Source organism: Anastrepha ludens, chromosome 3, assembly GCF_028408465.1.
Source record: "Anastrepha ludens isolate Willacy chromosome 3, idAnaLude1.1, whole genome shotgun sequence".
Lineage (NCBI taxonomy): Eukaryota > Metazoa > Arthropoda > Insecta > Diptera > Tephritidae > Anastrepha > Anastrepha ludens.
In genome coordinates this window covers 113,035,981-113,054,671 of record NC_071499.1, presented here as the reverse complement: position 1 = coordinate 113,054,671, position 18,691 = coordinate 113,035,981, and the positions used below count along the sequence as shown (strand labels likewise).

The 18,691-nt window shown below is 38.1% G+C and overlaps 1 protein-coding gene across 1 annotated transcript in view; it reads left to right on the top strand.

Moving 5' to 3' along the window:
- The window catches only part of LOC128858825 (nuclear pore complex protein Nup88), a 159,073-nt gene that overhangs the window by 30,613 nt on the left and 109,769 nt on the right, over positions 1-18,691 (top strand). The gene's annotated exons all lie outside the window — the stretch shown is intronic.

Here is an 18,691-nt window from a genome sequence, read left to right as displayed (position 1 = left end):
AAAGAAAAACATTTTTCTAATAGCGGTCGCCCCTCGGCAGGCAATGGCAAACATCCGAGTGTATTTCTGCTGAAAAAGCTCCTCATAAAAATATCTGCCGTTCGGAGTCGGCTTGAAACTGTAGGTCCCTTCATTTGTGGAACAACATCAAGACGCACACCACAAATAGGAGGAGGAGCTCGGCCAAACACCTTACTGAAGTGTACGCGTCAATTATTTATTTTTTTTATTTATCCTGCTTTGCAAGGCTACGAATTTTGGGTTCCGATGTCATGAAAATGAGTAAAATGCGCTCTTTCAAACTGGAGGATATTTTCATATTTGCCAAAGAATCTGGAAAATTCTGACAGGACTAGCTATATCAGTTCTCTCCTTTCCTCCTTGACTATCAACCCTTTTACTTTCCATCGTCTCGAATGCAATGGGCTTTTTAGCCTGAGTGTTTTAGGAGTTACCATTCTCTTGGTGCTTCTTGGCTTGCCTTTTTTCAAATTTTAATTTCATTAAGGTCGTTGGTAAAACCCCCATACTGTACGCATATAGTAGAATTTCTTGAGGAATATTTTTATTGAATATTTTATCCCATTATCGCCCACAGAAGAAGGTCATTTTGATCCTCATTTGGGAAAGTTTGAGAAACAATGCATTTGTCAGTTCGCTAGAGTGTTAAAATGTTCTGCAAAATGATTCCTCAAAAATTTTTATTCCGCTTATTCTCCCACAAAATCTGCTTACAAAAACGGTTAAATGGCTACAGGATCGGACGGAGCCTCTCTTTTTTGATTGGAGGTGCAATTAGGAACTAATCGCATAGATTTCATTACAAAATACCATCTTCAAAGATTACTACCTTCCAGTGAAATAGTAAATTAGTTCTACCGCCCGTTGTACAGATCAAACATAAAGCGTGATTTTTTAAGAGCTATAGGAAAGTTTTTCAAAAAAACACACATAAAATTCAGAAAATTTCATGAAATTTTTATTTAAATCGATAGTACAGTCCATATGATTTATTGTTTGAAGATTATTTCATGCAAATGTTGCCCGCGACTGCGCCTTAAATGGTCCATCCGCTTAGTCCGATTTTGGCATACTCTTTCCACTGTTTCGGCCGGTATCTCACATATAAATGCTTTAATGTTGTCTTCCAATGCGTTAATTGAAGCAGGCTTGTCTGAATAGACATGAGCTTTAACATAGCCCCACAAAAAATAATCTAAAGGCGTTATAACGCACGATATGGGTGGCCAATTGACAGGTCCCGAACGTGAAATAAAATGTTCACCGAACTCGCCTCTCAACAAGTCCATTGTTATGCGTGCGGTGTGGCATGTGGCACCGTCCTACTGAAACCACATGTCATGAAAGTCAAGCTCTTGCATTTTGGACAAAAAAAAGTTGGATATCATTTCACGGTAGCGCTCACCATTCACAGTTACGTTACGATTCGCAGCATCTTTGAAGAAGTACAGCCCATAAACCGCACCAAACTGTGACCCCTTCTGGATACATTGGTAGCTCTTGCAATTCTTCTGCCTGATCTTCACTCCAAAATCGACAATTCTGCTTATGTACGTACCCATTCATCCAAAAATGAGCTTCGTCGCTGAACACAATTTTTCGATAAAAAAGTGGATCTTCGGCCAACTTTCCAAGAGCCTATTCACCAAAAATTCTGCATTGCGGTAGGTCGTTCGGCTTCAATTCTTGCACCAGCTGTATTTTGAAAGGCTTCACACCTAAATCCTTTCGCAAAATTTTCCACGTTGTTGAGTAACAGAGGCCCAATTGCTGCGAACGGCGACGAATCGATAATTGATGGTCATCCTTAACACTGGCACATACAACTGCTATATTTTCTTCAGTTCGCACTCTACGTAAGCGTGTTGGTGGTTTGATGTCCAATAATGTAAACTTGGTTCTAAATTTAGTCACAATAGCTCGAATAGCCGCTTCAGTGGGTCGATTAAACTGACCATAAAATGGAAGATAAACTAAAAAAACACGATAAACTTTCTTAACAGAACACGCATTTTTATAATAAAATTCAATGATTTGCGAGCATTGTTTGTCTGTAAGACCATTCATGGTTAAATTATAGACCAAACTGAAGATTTTTGACAGTGACACAAAACACGAAACGTGCGTCAGCTGTTTAAACCAACTGTTTAAAAAGATAATAGCTAAAAAATTACGCGTAACTAGAGTTTATCCCGCACTGCTTACCTAGAACTCATTTTCGTACTTTGAGAGCTGTAAAGAATAGAATAGAAGCCTTCTCGGGTCGCTTCCCGGTCAGAATAAAACCAGTAGACTTAGCCTTATTTGCGAGGCTACGGCGGACATAATTAATTTTGGTGATGTTTAGATTATATTGCGATTTCCTTTTACTTGAGTAGATACTTCAAACCATACGGACTACCTTCACACACGCCGAAGTGCCATGTGCATGAAATTACAAAGCGCACAGCCTTTGTGCAAATTTATCCTTCTTCGTAGGATACCTTGTCACATTCCCTAGTAGCCTTGACATGAAATCACATAATTCTTATAGTCTTAGTCACCACTTAATTCTGGTGTAATATCCGATGACATTTGGTATATTTTCGGAAGATGAATTTCACTTTACTCTAGTTGATACTCTGGCTAAGGCTCTGGCAGCGAGTGGATTACCTTGACACATTCAAAAGCGTATTCTGCCTGAAATTAAAGAGTACTCAGTGTTTGTGGAAACATGCCTCTATCCAACGTCGAATATTATCGAATGACTTTGGATCTGTGATCCCTGAGCATAAATGACAAAAATTCTCTTGGGAATATAAGTGAAGGGTGCTTTTTTTCAGTTCTAGCAGCACTTAATAATTAAAATCTATTAGTTAAAGTTTTAACTACTTCTACAAGTGAATCTGCTTCTAATTGTGCTACAACTCGGTCGATGTGGCTTCCAGGTACACTAATGGCCTGACAAAAGCCATATTTATATACATATGTGATGTGCGTCTTTATGTTTTTCGACAAATAGAGGCACCTACAGTTTTAAGCCGACTCCGAAAAAAACATGGTTTTTATGAGGAGGCTTTTCATGGCAGAAATACACTTGGAGGTTTGCATTGCCTGCCGAGAGGTGACCATTTTCAATTATTTGGTATTTCATGCACGGAGATTCGAGCCTGAATGGTAGTCTCGTTTTAGACGAAGCAATCGTTTCAAGGGTCATAACATCTTCCTGTTAAAAACACATTTTGTCTAAATCTATGTTTTGAGACAAAAAATTTAATCATGATTCGACAGTCTGTTCCATTGACAACATTTTCTATGCGTTTCACAAATTGATGACCGATTTTCAAAGTGAATTTTAATCATTTCATTGTTCACGCGTGCGTCTTTCCTTGATGAAATGATAAATAAAATAATGAATAAAAATGCTTACCTATCTGCGTCAGCTCACAGCTGCCTTATCAGTTATTCCTAGGAAAAGTTCTGTCATTCACAAAAAAAAAAAACTATTCATATCCGATCACATTTTGCAAGGAAAATCTCTCTCTCTCTCTCTCACCTCTAAAATTGTGCTATATAAACCTATTACGTTTTTATGGCTACTTTACATAATCTAAAAAGCGTCCATTCCAGCTCATAAACTCGCAACTATACCTCCATCACACTTCCTCAATACTTCTTGGTAATTTTATTGCCTACTTTTCAGCGCCTTAAGTAATTAAAAAATCCATTTGCACATGCTGCTGGTGATTATAAATATTTTGTATGCAAAAATCTATACATGAAAGCTCATTTAACTGGATCGTTAATTATCCCACTCGAAACTTGGAGCATATAAAGTGTTAAGTTGCATACTTACAGGCGCGCACACACATCAAGTGCAGCCCGAGAATTATGGTATTGTATATAATTTCAAATGTCGAAAATGACAAGCAAAACGACAGTAAATTTGCCAAAAACGCAAATGATATAGTCACGCATTATAGTTAAGGCCTTTACGAGACAAAGACATTAAAATACCAAACACATACTGTTGCAAATCACCTAAAAGTATGCAATACCCAGCAAATAAAATATGACCGAAAAATTATTAACAACACCAAAACACATTACGGCAAATAAATGTGCCCAGCAAATCACCATTAGCTCGGAAGGCTGTGCAAAGCCACTGTGTGGCGCTGTTAAAAAGCTATAAATGCGGGTGAATCGGTTAAGCGGCAGTAGAGCGACAGAGCCACTTTGAGCGGTAGTGCAGAGCGACTGAGAGCAGCGTAGTAGGAGGCGATTATTTAACGGTAATGTGAAGCCAATGTTGGGTTAAACAACACAAAGCGCAAATGTTCACACGCATGGCAGTGGAGTAGGGGGCAGCTGGACCAGCAAAGGTGTCATCATCCAACAGCTTGCCAACTTGTTGTCGCTGCAGTATATCTTGCGCACGAAAAGTGTGACATTGCTCAATATTTATAGGTCGTTTTAAGCGTCAGCCAACCCGCTTGCCAGCGCGTCGAAAAGTAATTTTACTCATTGTAGCACAACATTAGGCGTGTTGGCTATTGCCACGCTGCGTGGGCACATAAAATTTATGCGCACATTGTCATTATACGAGTACATAGTGTCAACAGCTAAAAAAGGGTACCAATGGCTTAACCCTCTTTCCTTTACCAACTGTGAAGCAGTCGCCTTCTAAATTATAGCAAATAAATGAAACTTAAAAGCTACTGCCGCTGACTGGTGCGTGTAAGCGCGCCTCTAACGCGGCAACTATCGTCAATGCTATTGGCTGTCCGCCTCTTCGGTTCTGCGTTTACCTTCGATTTGGTTAAAGTCTTTTGCCAAGTGTTAATGGCCATTGTTTTTGTTGTTAGCTCGAAAGCCATCAGGCCTGAACCAACTGCTCATTTGCACGCGCCCTCTCAATAGTGTCTACGAGTATTTTCATTTAGTAGCTACGTAGCACTGCTTATATTTCTATAAAATTATTTTGTAGCATATTTTTGGGTGTTTTTATGTTTATTACATTGGGGAATGTAACTCACGTCCTCGCATACGCAGCTCCAAACGGCTTCTTGAGCAGCGCTGACTTCTAAGTAAAAAGTCCTACAACCGTTGGGGTACTTCATCATTTGCTCGCTTACTCGGCTGTCTTAAATTAACAAATGTGCCTTTCCGACACTTTGCTACACCAGCCCACAAACACCTTCGCTGCTTTTATATGCTATATGTATGTGTGTGTGTGTGTGTGTATGCGTAATTATAATTTTACATTAACTTTTGTTAATTGTTAACCAACAACAAGCATAGCAATAATGCGTGAGTATTGGGAGTACTAATAATGCGTGTAGCCGCTCTCCCGTCCTCCCGATCTACCCCTTTATACATTAAAAAACAGGTGTTTTGCGCCTTATTGCCAATAAGCGCCGAGAGAAATGTGTTATGAACATCAGTGAATATGGAATACGGGTTAGCTACCACTCAGCTCGTAATTCTCATGATCTGTATGGCATATTGGCAAATCCGTTATGTACAAAATCTGTTCCCTCTTCCATTCCCACCTTCTATGCACCACAAATTTAATGCATAAATGTAGAATTTTGTTGTTAAAGTAATGGAAATGTGTATGGAATTCATCTCTGGGGAGTTGTTAAACATATATAAGTATGGGCTCAAGCTGCACGCGCCTTCAGGTATGTTAAGCTGGCTGATGAAACGCGGTGGGAGATATCGAAACTGTTTTTGATATGCGTAAATGTTGTATTTAAACGAATTGAAAACTTCTGTCGTTCTTGTTTGAGTGAAAAGGGCCTCTAATACAAGGTGCATCATCTCGCGCTTGGCATTTAATTTAATTTTGATATAAATAAAAGACTTGAATTTTTCTACTCGAAACTTTAAATTAGCCGCCTAAACATGACACGCAAATTTATTCAATTGGCTCTCACAGCTGGCTTTGCTCATTCTGTTAACCTAATTTTTCAGAAATGTTCACAAATTTCGGCAGCTATCTCACCCATGCCAACTTTAATTTCATGTCTCAACTCTTAAATAGAAAATGAACATCAGTTTAGGTTTAGATCAGCCAGGTTGTTTGGCTAAGGCAAGAGAGTCGCTGGACCTAAGGCCCACTGAGATATCTGCATTTTATTTCCATCCACTAACTAAGTTGTGTTGTACCGACTCAATTTCTTCCTCATCTCCACAGCTACTGCAAAAGTCATTGTGAGGCACACCCATTCTACTGGCTAGGGTGCCAACAGTGCAGTGACCCGTTATAACAGAATGAAACCACAATCGCACGAAATCGCTACTGAATCTTAGGAGTCAGGATATGAGAAATACGATAGGGATACTAACGCGGCATTATCTAATTGAAAAGCATACAAACATACGGAGGGATATCGCATAATGACTTCTGTTGAAACTGTTGAAGAGGAAGCCATGGAACACCTCCGGTGTACATGCATTGCTCTATACCGAAAAACACTTTCCACACTCGGATTCGCCATTCTTAACAGCATTGAAGAGGTCCCACAAATAGGTTTGCCGAAATTAACAAAATTCATTAGATAAATCCACAGGTTGGTTCAGGGAAGCTTCAGGTGTGTAAAGCATGAGCTCCAGAGGTATCACAATAGGACAATTCAGGTCTAAGTTTGTCGGATGACAGCCACTCAATCCAACCTAAACTAGAATACATAACATTAAAATTATTATCTAAACTAAAACTAAAGCTACGCTACCTTCGGTGACTTTCGGCGGGCCCTGACAAAATTAAGATTTTATTACGTAGCGAAATGAATTGAAAGGAGAAAAGTTGCGGCAAACTTTACAACAAATATTTAATGCTGCATAACCTTAAATATGGTCGAAAATTCGGGTTTTTGCAATTTTATGCCGGAATATCGTCCTATAGATTTCAGATTTGAATTCAGTGCGACAAAAAGCTTCCGAAAATCGGTATCTTGTTCTTGGTTCAAAATTTTTGTGTGCCTATGTAATCAGTGGAAACAATAGGACAGCGTTAGACTCTTCTTTTCGGCTCCATAAATAATTCCGGGCATTTTTTTTTTGGTTTTTTGGTGGGTGAGACTACTGTGCTGAGTGGTGTGGGCACTAAAACAATACCTTCTCTCCTTCTGGTGTGGCAAAGTTGGGTCGATAGGATGAGCTAATCACGTGCCAAGTCGAGGCAGCCATTTGGATGAAGTAGTTTTTCAGTTCAGAACTCATCGAATAATTTACACCCTGTAATTGAAGAAAAATCATTGAAAATATACAGAAATGGAGGTTTTATAGAATTAAAAAAAAAAACCAATCGCTAGGCTTAGTTTTAGAATAGTTCGCTTTATGTATTTTATGCGTCATCCTTTTTGGGCCATCTTTTCGAAGTGAAAATATAATTTAGTAACAGTGTAACAAAATTGTACAAATCCGAATCGTAAAGAAAGTTTACGCCTAACATAAAAAAAACACAAAAGAATTGTTAGCCTGTAAAACTGTTTTTTATGTAATTAAAGCTGGTTCCAGTATACACCAAACATTTAGCAGACAATTTTTTGTTTTTTTTTTTTTAAGAATCCAACTATAATTCATGTTGTTGTATTGACGGCTCCAAAAAGGAAAAATAATAGTTTTTTAACTGCATTACTATTTTCATAATTTTTTACGCCAAATTTTTGGTGTTCTCATATTCCATCTATTTTCATATCATAATTTTTTTAAGATAAATAGATATTTTTGTGTACTGGAAAATTTTTTTAAATAATGTTTATTTTTAGAATTCAACTGGAATTCATTATACCAGTAAAGGTGTAAATTTACGGGCTCAAAAATGGAAAAAAATAGTTTTTTGTTTGCGTTAATGTTTTCTTAACTTTTGTTCGCCAAATTTTTTGTATTTTCATATTTTGCTTATTTTCGCACCATAATTTCTTTTAATATAATTAATAAATTTTTTTTGTTTTCCGGAAAAATTTCTTAAAAATAAAGTTTTTATTTTTAGAAGTCAACTGGAATTCATTATACCAGTAATGATGTAAATTTATAGGCTCATAGGCTGGTTTTTTTTTGTTCGCCAAACTTTTTGTATTTTCATATTTAGCCTATTTTTATACCAAAATTATTTTTTTTTTAAGAATTAAAACAATCTTTTTTTGTACGAGTATAGGTACTGAACAAATTAAGTACAAATAACGTATTTTTAGAATTAAACTGAAATTCATTATACCAGTTTTGACGTAATTTTACGGGCTCATAAAAGGGGAAAAATAGTATTTTAACTGCATTACTATTTTCATAATTTTTTCGCCAAATTTCGTGTATCTTCATAACATAACTTATACGATAACTTTTTTTATAGATAATTGAATTTTTTTTTGTACTGAACAAATTTAGTACAAAGGAGGCCTTTTTATTTTCAATTATTTTTTTCGCCAGATTTTTTGTATATTTTTTATTATATTTTTTTTTATTTAATTAATGTTTTTTAGTTTAATTTTTTTTTTAAGAAATTTTTGTTTTGTAAGTAAAAGCGTTTTTTTAACTAAGAAAGTTATTTTATATATAAAAATTCAACTTCAGCCCCATTAAACATTTTACATAAATATTATTTCTCTTGATAATGCAATTTGTGCTAACAAAACTATCGACTTTATCTATGGAACTTCGTTCAGTATAAATTTTATAATAAAATATACCTAAAAATAATTATTTCACAGTCTTAAAAATTATTAAAAAATACCGTTTTTTCAATGTAAATCGATAAAAGCAGCAAAAATTGTGCGCCAGCCTAAGTTTTATGAAAAAGGTTAAGTTAGTTTAACCCAGCTGGCATTAAATCACGCATATAATGGGTGATTTTTTAGCTATTATCTTTTTAAACAGTTGGTTTAAACAGCTGACGCACGTTTCGAGTTTTGTTTCACTGTCAAACATCTTCAGTTTGGTCTATAATTTAACCATGAATCGTCTTACAAATGAACAGCGCTGGCAAATCATTGAATTTTATTATATTATAAAAATGCGTATTCTGTTAAGAAAGTTTAAGATCCACTTTTTTATCGAAAAATTGTGTTCAGCGACGAAGCTCATTTTTGGATCAATGGGTACGTAAATAAGCAGAATTGTCGATTTTGGAGTGAAGATCAGCCAGAAGAATTGCAAGAGCTACAAATGTATCCAGTAAAGGTCACAGTTTGGTGCGTTTATGGGCTGGAGGTATCATTGGACCGTACTTCTTCAAAGGCGCTGCGAATCGTAACGTAACTGCAAATGGTGAGCCCTACCGTGAAATGATATCCAACTTATTTTTACCCAAAATGCAAGAGCTTGACTTGCATGACATGCGGTTTCAGCAATACGGTGCCACATGCCACACCGCACGCATAACAATGGACTTGTTGAGAGGCGAGTTCGGTGAACATTTTATTTCACGTTCGGGACCTGTCATTTGGCCACCCAGATCGTACGATATAACGCCTTTAGATTATTTTTTGTTAGGCTATGTCAAAGCTCATGTCTATTCAGACAAGCCTGCTTCAATTAACGCATTGGAAGACAACATTAAAGCATTTATATGTGAGATACCGGCCGAACATTGGAAAGAGTATGCCAAAACTGGACTAAGCGGATGGACCATTTGAAGCGCAGTCGCGGTCAACATTTGCATGAAATAATCTTCAAACATTAAATATATGGACTGTACTATCGATTTAAATAAAAATTGCATGCGTTTTTCTGAATTTTACGTGTGCTTTTTTGAAAAACTTTGCTACAGCTCTTAAAAAATCACTCTTTACATACCTTTTCGTCCCTAGCGATTTATAGAATGTCAACGCTTTTAGCAAATCTAATCAGATCCATTTTTGAGATATCGTTCAGACCCTCAAACTGTGGGGCCTCCAGGCATTTCGCGCGCGTTTTCGATAAGACCGGACAAAGACACGGATGGCGCTCTAAAGTCTTTATGTAAAAATAAACATCAACAAGTAATTCCTCGATCACAAGGCAGTAGTTATCATAACTTTCAAGCAGAATTCAACATGAAAAGCATTGCATCATCGAATTTTACCACATATTTCCTTGCTTAAGCTGTGCTATAAAAAATTTAACTACTTTCAGATTTTAAATCATAAATAGTATGATTCTCATGTCAAATTAATCTAATAATTAAAAACAAAGATGGGCATCCAATTCGTGGCACTTCGGCAAGAACAAAAATGTGTCAGCGCCTAAAACTATGCACCACCAAAACACGAATCATAATGAAATACGCCTAAAGCTATACTATATGCCACTTTTTCCATTTGAGTACCCCTAAAACTGTGCGAAATTACTAGCAATAAAATTTTTTTCTAAAAGCAAAAACAGAAAAAGGGTTGGAAACAGCGCGCACAGTGCACACAAACACACACACACACGGACGCAAGCCACATTCCCTCGCTAAGCACAACCCACTCATACACAAACATACACTCGCACGTAGTTGTTGGTATGTACCCTGTGTTGGCACGCTGAAACACATGCGCCGTGCCCTAGTTTTGTGCCTTCACAATAATGTTTTTTGTGCTTCTTGTTTTGTTTTTGTTGCTTTTATGCGTTCGCCTATTGAAATCCCATCAAAAATCAATACACCACTTCGATTTCGGTGCGCTAGCACTGGCCAATGAGCGTGCAGCTGTGCGCTGATTGGTTGTCGCGTTATACCGTTAAATACACTCAGCGAAAAAGTGAATAGCAGCAAATTAATGAGCGTAAATTAAGATTTTCCTGCTATTGGCATTAACGGTGCAGATTTATTGTCATGAGTGGTGAAAATAAATGTGGTGTAATAGTAGCATGAGACGCCCCATTGCTTTTTCGCTTAACTTTTGGGTATTTTTCCCATGGAAAAACCAAAAAACAAAATTGCGTTTGTCTGCACGATTCATTGCTTTCACTTTACCATTTTTTTTTTGTTCTAGAAAAAAATGAAATAATATTACAAATTACATTTCGACGGCCCTTTTGTGGCCCTTTGGTGCCCAACCACCAGACAACCAAAGGTCTAAAACATATTAATAAGGATTTCATTAGTTATGTATTTACCCCCTACCCAGAAAAGTCCAAGGTCTCAATGAAAATGAAAATCATTTGAAAGCATTTTTTACAAAATAAAATTAATGTCTATATTAAATTTTTTTTCTTATTTTTTTATTTGTTTTTTGTAAATCCACAAACATTGCCAGCGGTCCGAATGTCCAAAACAAATACTGGCATTCTCCAACTACTACCCTGACTATTATCAGTTACCGGCCTGTGTGTGTCAGCACACACACACATGCATGCCACTTGTATGCGCCCATTTTTGTGGTTCGGGAAGTTTCGTTAGCGCGTATTTGCATGCGCATCCCTCATACGCATTCACTACTTGCTGCGAGTGACCCAACTCATACTACATACGGAGTAGAGTGAGCCCAAAACAAAAAAAAACACGTAAAAACCAGCTATGAAATGCGAACAAAAAAATTAAAAATGTGCTCCTTTTGTCTCTATTAAATTAATCGTTGGCCATTTTTCTAACTTAAATGTAAACGATAAAGCATTTGGTGCTATGCTACGCTCTTTGCTGCCCAGTCGCACTCTGACAGTCAGTCAGTCAGTCAGTGAGTTCGTCATTTTGCACATCTATGCATCTCTTCACTACTCTACGCCGTACATTACTCACTTTGGTATTTTAAATTTTTATATGCATACTTTTCTGTTTTTTCCCCTTAAGTAGCACTATTTTTTAAGGATTTTTAAGGATTCACTGCAATTTTGTTCTAAACTTTTTTTTTCTTTTTTCTCATCGACTCACTTTGTATTGTTTGCTTCCTCGTTTGTCTGCCATTCATTGTCTGTCATTGGTGCTTATCAATTCTAGACCAAGCTGCCCAATCTTTCTATATTCTGAGTGTAACTCAGTCCGTGGTGGTTGCGCAGCACTATTTTCTTATTCTTCTCAGCGCACACACGGCTGCACATTATCAACATCGTTTATGTGTCATTTAAGTTGCCAATTTTTTATTTCATTCACCATTAAAGGCGCTTAATGTGACATTTCAATCAATCACCGGAAATGGCAGTTAAGTTGTCAAACGTATTTTACTTTCGCTCTTGATTTCTGTGCGCGGGAAATGTGCGTAAATTATGTGCAAATGCAAATGACCGCATTAGTACTGCCCAGAGTGGTGAGTGTTGGAGCCTAAATGAAGCGCTTGAATGGCGCCTACAATTTTCAGAAGCCCAAAAATGGAACTGTGGAATGGAACCATGGAATGTAAACTGTGAGCTTTGTTTGAAAGTGCTTCTGAGGGCCTCATAGATGCGTTTGCCTTGAGTAGAATGCGCTTTTTCTAAAGATTTCTGATCGAAAGATTGGCCTTAGTTTCCTTACATTTCTTTTAAACTTCTGTTATTGCCCACAGACACCATTCGCAGTAATATGCAAGCCATTCCAAGCCTATAAGTTTTCAATACTTATGTCCAGCATTAATAATTTGGAGACCGGCAACTTTATTATCTACTTGTATAGCTCTCATTCAACTTTTGTCCTCGAACTCTGGTAGGAAAACAATTGGCCGCTGATTCAGCGTTTAGACTTAAGGCCGGCGGGCCAATTAGATGTCCTAAATTCAGTAGTTTTCGCGAAGTTGTTGTAGGATGAGAAAAAAAACAATTAGCCAAATGAAGTTTTGGGGATAGTTTAATATATATTTGAACTAAAAAAAAAATGTGTACAATCTCCAACAATATATTGTAAGCCGAGTTATCAATAGATTCCCAGATCGCCTGTATCCAACTTCTGTACAAGATACAACTTGCAATTTTCATCTGAAAACAAAAAAAAAAAGATTATTAATTTTGATGTAATTATCTTCTATGTGAACTAGAAAACATCCAAAAACTTTTTTAAGCGACTTTTTTACCCAGTTGAAGAGTTTTTTTTTTCCTTGAAAAACCACTTTTTTTTTCTACCTTCCCCAAAAATTTGAATTTTACGTGTTTCTTAGTTCACATCGAAGATAATTACATCAAAATTAATAATCTTTTTTTTTTGTTTTCAGATGAAAATTGCAAGTTGTATCTTGTACAGAAGTTGGATACAGGCGCTCTGGGAATCTATTGATAACTCGGCTTACAATATATTGTTGGAGATTGTACAATTTTTTTTTTTAGTTCAAATATATATTAAACTATCCCCAAAACTTCATTTGGCTAATTGTTTTTTTTCTCATCCTACAACGCTTCGCGAAAACTACTGAATTTAGGACATCTAATTGGCCCGCCGGCCTTAAAGGTATGGCGCTATGGAAGACCCGGCGGTTCGGCCACGCTTCTATACTACATACTATTAGTAGTTACAATGAAGGCATGCCTGGCAGCTCTAAATGATATCAGTACCGTCTTCAAGGTCAGTCTTATATGGATTCCAGAGCATAGAGATATTGAATGCAATAGCAAGGCCGCTGAGCTAGCCAGAAAGGGTACTAATATTTTACTGCCAATCTTGGAATTCCTCTGGTAACTTGCAAATTAGGGATGGAAAATAATAACATTTTCTGCAGGAGGTCATGGTCACCACTAGGTCATGGAGAAAATAAAATACTTGTGTTACAACCGGGCTCATTTGGTCACAAATAGATGAGAAGAGGTCAGGAGAATTGATCAACCTCTCAAGAGCGAACATCTGTTGGCTGTTAGGTACGCAATCTTCTAGACTAGGAGTATTTTCTCATGAATACTGCAGAACTTGTAGAGACGAGGAAAAGGAAACACAGTAGAACAATTGCTCTGTAATTGTCCAGCCTTAACTAGGAGCAGAGCAAAGATGTTAGGAAATCCCTTTTTGACTCTCTTATGGAACTATCCAGTGTTCAGATAAAACCTATCCTACCCTTCTTAAAGCGTCGAAATGGCTCACACCATCAGCAGCCATACAGCCCCAGTTCATAATTCAGGCAGTGAAACGGTCGCCCTACGAACGTCACACCAGGCGTTCTAAATACCTGTGGGAAAGGAAAACAAAAGGTTTTATAAGATTTGTTTTATTTCCTCGAAATTGGACTAGGGTAAAAAGCTATGGCTTTCGTTTTCATTCCGGAGAATTTTTACGTGGCGGGTCCCAAACCCAGCGCACATCGCGCACGGATGCTCGGAAGCTAACCAGAGAATACTTAAGTGAAGCCCGGAAGTTGGGAGCTGCTTGGACCATATGCAGAATAATCGACCTGGCCACTCTCAAGTGAATAGCGATCAGGTACTTTCCCCATTTGTATGGACTTCGCCATATGGAACCATCCGCCTGTATGAGCTATCCGGCTACATAGACATAGCTCAGCGAATAAAGTTCCAGCAGCTTCGTTGGCTGGGTCATGTCGTTCGAATGGATGCAAACGCTCCGGCTCTGAAAGTATTCGATGTGGTACCAGGTGTTGGTAGACCAGGTAGAGAAAAATTTAGCTTCAGTTGGAGTGTCCATCTGGCGCCGGTTACCAGAAGCTATGCTTGTTGGTATTTTAAAATAATGTAAACTAAGACTCTCTCGAAGTTCGATGCATCAGACTGAATATTTAACCAGTCTTCCTACTTCTGCCAAGCTTCCAAAAGCCTTTTAGCTGTTCGAGCACTAAGGAATTTTCCATTTTATTCCGACATAGCAGCTGCGAGGGTAGAAAAGGATTTTTTACGAACTCGCTTATAAGTTTTCAGTCTTCTCATACACTAGTGAGGCAAACCGGTCACTTTGGTAGGCACATTTGAAAATACTCGTGTTTTAGTTGAGAACCCAATACTTTTGTTCAAGGCTGTATTTTGAAGCTTCATGACCGACTCACACGATCATCCCAAAACAGAAACCAACATTAAACATGTTCTTTCACGATCCATTTGGGCGACATATGTATGGTCACCATAGGAATAATCGACTATCGACCATGTACATATCGTCCCCTTAGTATTAAAATAGCCTATAAATTTTTTGATGTTTTGAGAAAATGAATTTCAAACTTTTTGTCGAAAGTAGCTCTCACTCAAATCTCGTTATGTCTGTAAATATTTATTATTTTTTGACTGACGTTTTGACCCACTTTGTGGAACTAGAATTTGACAAAATTTTGACCACATATAAAATCGACGATGGAGAATCCAAAAATTCAATAAAAAAATAATAGCCTATGAGCACATAGGCTATTGTTATACTAAGGGGACGATATCTTGATTGAAAAATGAGGATAGTGCCGTATATTTTCTCTTCGTCAGACGAGGAAAATAATCAATTTTAAACCCATGGTGGGACTGTGCCTGACATTTCCGAAGATAAAGTCAAAGCGTCATCCTTTTTTATTGGATATTGCAGCTTTCCCTTCTATTATTTTGTGGGAGATACTTGGAGGTTGTGAAGTCGCAATTTCTTAGCCTACGAAGCAGTTTCTTTACTTAATATACTTGGGTTAAACTTTGCAATAATACAGTATCCCTTTCCATTTGAATTCAGTCGTCCTGAAAAGAAAAACTTGAATCGTTGTAGTTCTTCATTTATGACTCCTTATAACAATGTCTTTGCTTCAGTTTTATCTCAACATGTGCTGACTTTAGCTAATATGTCAGCATTTCCTTCTCTTCATCCATTACTGAGAATCCAGTGAGGCAAAATCTGTATTGATTTCACCACCGAACTCGTCTTCAATTTTCTCAACTTGACTTTCCTTACTATGCCTCTGCTTGGTACAAAACTGATGTTACCTGTCATGTCCGATCGACTGTCGCAGATCCTCCTGTCATTAAGCATGAGGGACTGTAGGCAGCTGGTTGGACTGATGACGGACCCTTTTTTATGGGCGAAGCACATTGAAAAGGTAGACATGTGGAGGATGAGACGTCGGACCACTTTCTGTGCGTCTGCGCGGCCTTCACTCGCATCAGGCTTGAGGTCTTTGGCACTGATGTGTTAAGAAGCGGCCACTTTGCGCCGCTTGGCACCACAAAATCTACTGAGATTTCTTCGCAGGTCGGGTAGATTTAAAGAAAATTAAAAAAGAACCCGAGGGCAGTGCAATGGTCTTAATGTTGTCATAGTGATGTACTTGCTAGTTGTTCCGAAAAAAAAACAAATATTTGCTTAAGGTGCAACTAAAGATGTGCCGGACTTACCTTTCCATTACCGACAGCTCAAAGTGATCCGACGTTTACTGATTTAACCGTCAAACTCAACACAAACTTGAAACCAGAGCTTCTCTGATTATTTGAAAATATAATTATTTATGAGTATCTTGCGATATTAAGCCTACTACAAGTACTTTCAACCCCTAGTACGTACTTCTAACCCAAAGGCTTCAGACGAGTTTTACAAGTTCGCAAAGGAAACCTCACATTCCAGTTTTTATCGAAGTTCAGGTAAGAATTTCCATATCTAGCCTGTTTATCATCCTCGCACGCAGATAACTTGAATTGTAGTCGTTTGCCATTGTCTCCAGCCTGAAACCATTATACAATCCTTCCAGATACGCAACGACTGCCGTAACCTATTTTAGCATCAAATCAGCTTCGCATTTAGGAATCTTGATTTTTCCAAACCTCCTTCACGAAGCGGAGGCGTGGATTTTTTTCATTCGTCCATCATTTGCGCAACACTGACGTCTAGTTTCTTAACGTCCACTTAATTTCATTGTCCCGGCTGTTTGAGTCGAAAGGTATCACAGTCAAATGTCGTTGGCTTGCGCTAGCCTAGAATGGCTGGAGAGTTCTTCTGGAGTAGCAACTTTTTGCATACCAAAACTTTGGCCACGGGCTAATCTTCTTCTGTGAACCGCAATCTCTTCGTTTGCGTTAAATCTTCGCAAAGTTTCCTTCAAATCTGCTGCGGTCAGGGAGATACGTTGCCGCGATTTCGTCGTAAACTTCGATTAGCAAGATGTAAACTCAACTTTTTGCTACAAATTGGTCACCCTTTTGCGGTCCTCCCGCTCCGGAGGCGCTGTCATTGACTTGTATGGCGCAAGAGTTTTTGACTCCCCTATTTCGGTTTTTTGTCAGATTGAGATTTGGCCTGCTGGAGTTTTCAAAAATTCTCCTCAGAAGGAGAGGATGGATTGTTTTAGTGCCCACACCACTCGACGCAGTAGACGACGGTAGCTGTAGGTGTGAAGGCAATTTGAACCCTACGTCTCCCACCGACAAAAACAAAATTACATTTACATCCATTTTATAACCGGAAGCTTTATTCTACTCTCTAGGCCTTCTTGCTTATTCCTGTACGGGAATAGGTTTCTTCTACTAACACTCTACAAGGCTCTCATCATGTCCGTCCTAACGTATGGCGCAGAAGCGTGGACGATGACAACATCCGATGAAGCGACGCTTGGAGTGTCTGAGAGAAAGATTCTACGGAAGATTTTTAGATCTTTGGCGTATCGTAGGCAATGGAACAATGAGCTGTACGAGCTTTACGACGACATAGACATAGCGCAGCGGATAAAGAATGGATACAAACGCTCCGGCGCTGAAAGTACTCGATGCGGTACTAGCTGGAAGTAGGAAAGGAAGAGGAAGGCCTCCTCTGCGTGGGAAAGATCAGGTGGAGAAGGACTTGGCTTTACTTGCTGTGTCCAACTGGCACCGGTTAGCACGAAAAAGAAGCAACTAGCATACTTTGTTAAATTCGGTCAAAATCGCGTAAGCGGTTATCGCGCCAATTAAGAAAAAGAGAACAGGTTTCTTTAGTGATCTCACATAAAGAGAACCAATCTAAAAGGATCGCTGAAACACCAGGTTTTGATCGCGAAGACCCCAACTCCGGTCGGACTAGCGACAGTCAATCAACATTAATATAGAGGCATTTTACCGCTTCATTTAGATTCTCTAGTCTCATGAATCCCATATATAGGTGGGCAGGTTAAACTCATCCAGAATTGGCAACATACAAAAAATATGTCCTGCTTGTGAAGAAATCCGCATGACATTTAATATCGCGTAAAGCAATTCGTCGTTTCCTGTGGTCCTACTCCGTCGAAGCAGCTCATTTCCAAGGCCTACTAGTTGTCAACGTTGACAACACTTAATGGTCCTCGGTAGGGCCTAGTTAGGTTACTACAAAAACAACAACAAGAGTGCACATACACGTAGTTAAAACCTCTAATGCCTTCTATTCCTTATAAACTCATTTTCACTCAGCTCCTCAGCTCAATTCAAGCAAACTTCGGATCATCAACTGGTGTGGGTAAAGTAATAAAAGTCCTGGTGAAATATTAACAGATAAGCAAAAGTATAAAATGCAAATTTGCACACTCCTCGCCTGCCTAATGTCGAAAAAGAGTTTTGTAATTATTTCGAAGAAAAAATAAAGCCAGTATTATTACGCAGCATACGCGCTATTGTTTGATTAGCCGACATGCGTACACAGAATTACATATGAAGAAAATACACAAAGTAAAAAAAAGTGGAAAAGTATGGGTCGTCTAATGAACTTTCGCAGATAAATTTTCTTTTACGTGATTTCACAAATTAACGACTCAACACGAAATTTCACGAATACACTCAACTAAGCTCAAACCATTTGGCTCGGAAAGCTATTCAAAACCATACAAGATATGCCGCTTTTTATTGCAAACAGTACTGGCACACACACGTACGCACAATTTATATTCAAGCATCCACTCACACACACACAAAAGTTGTA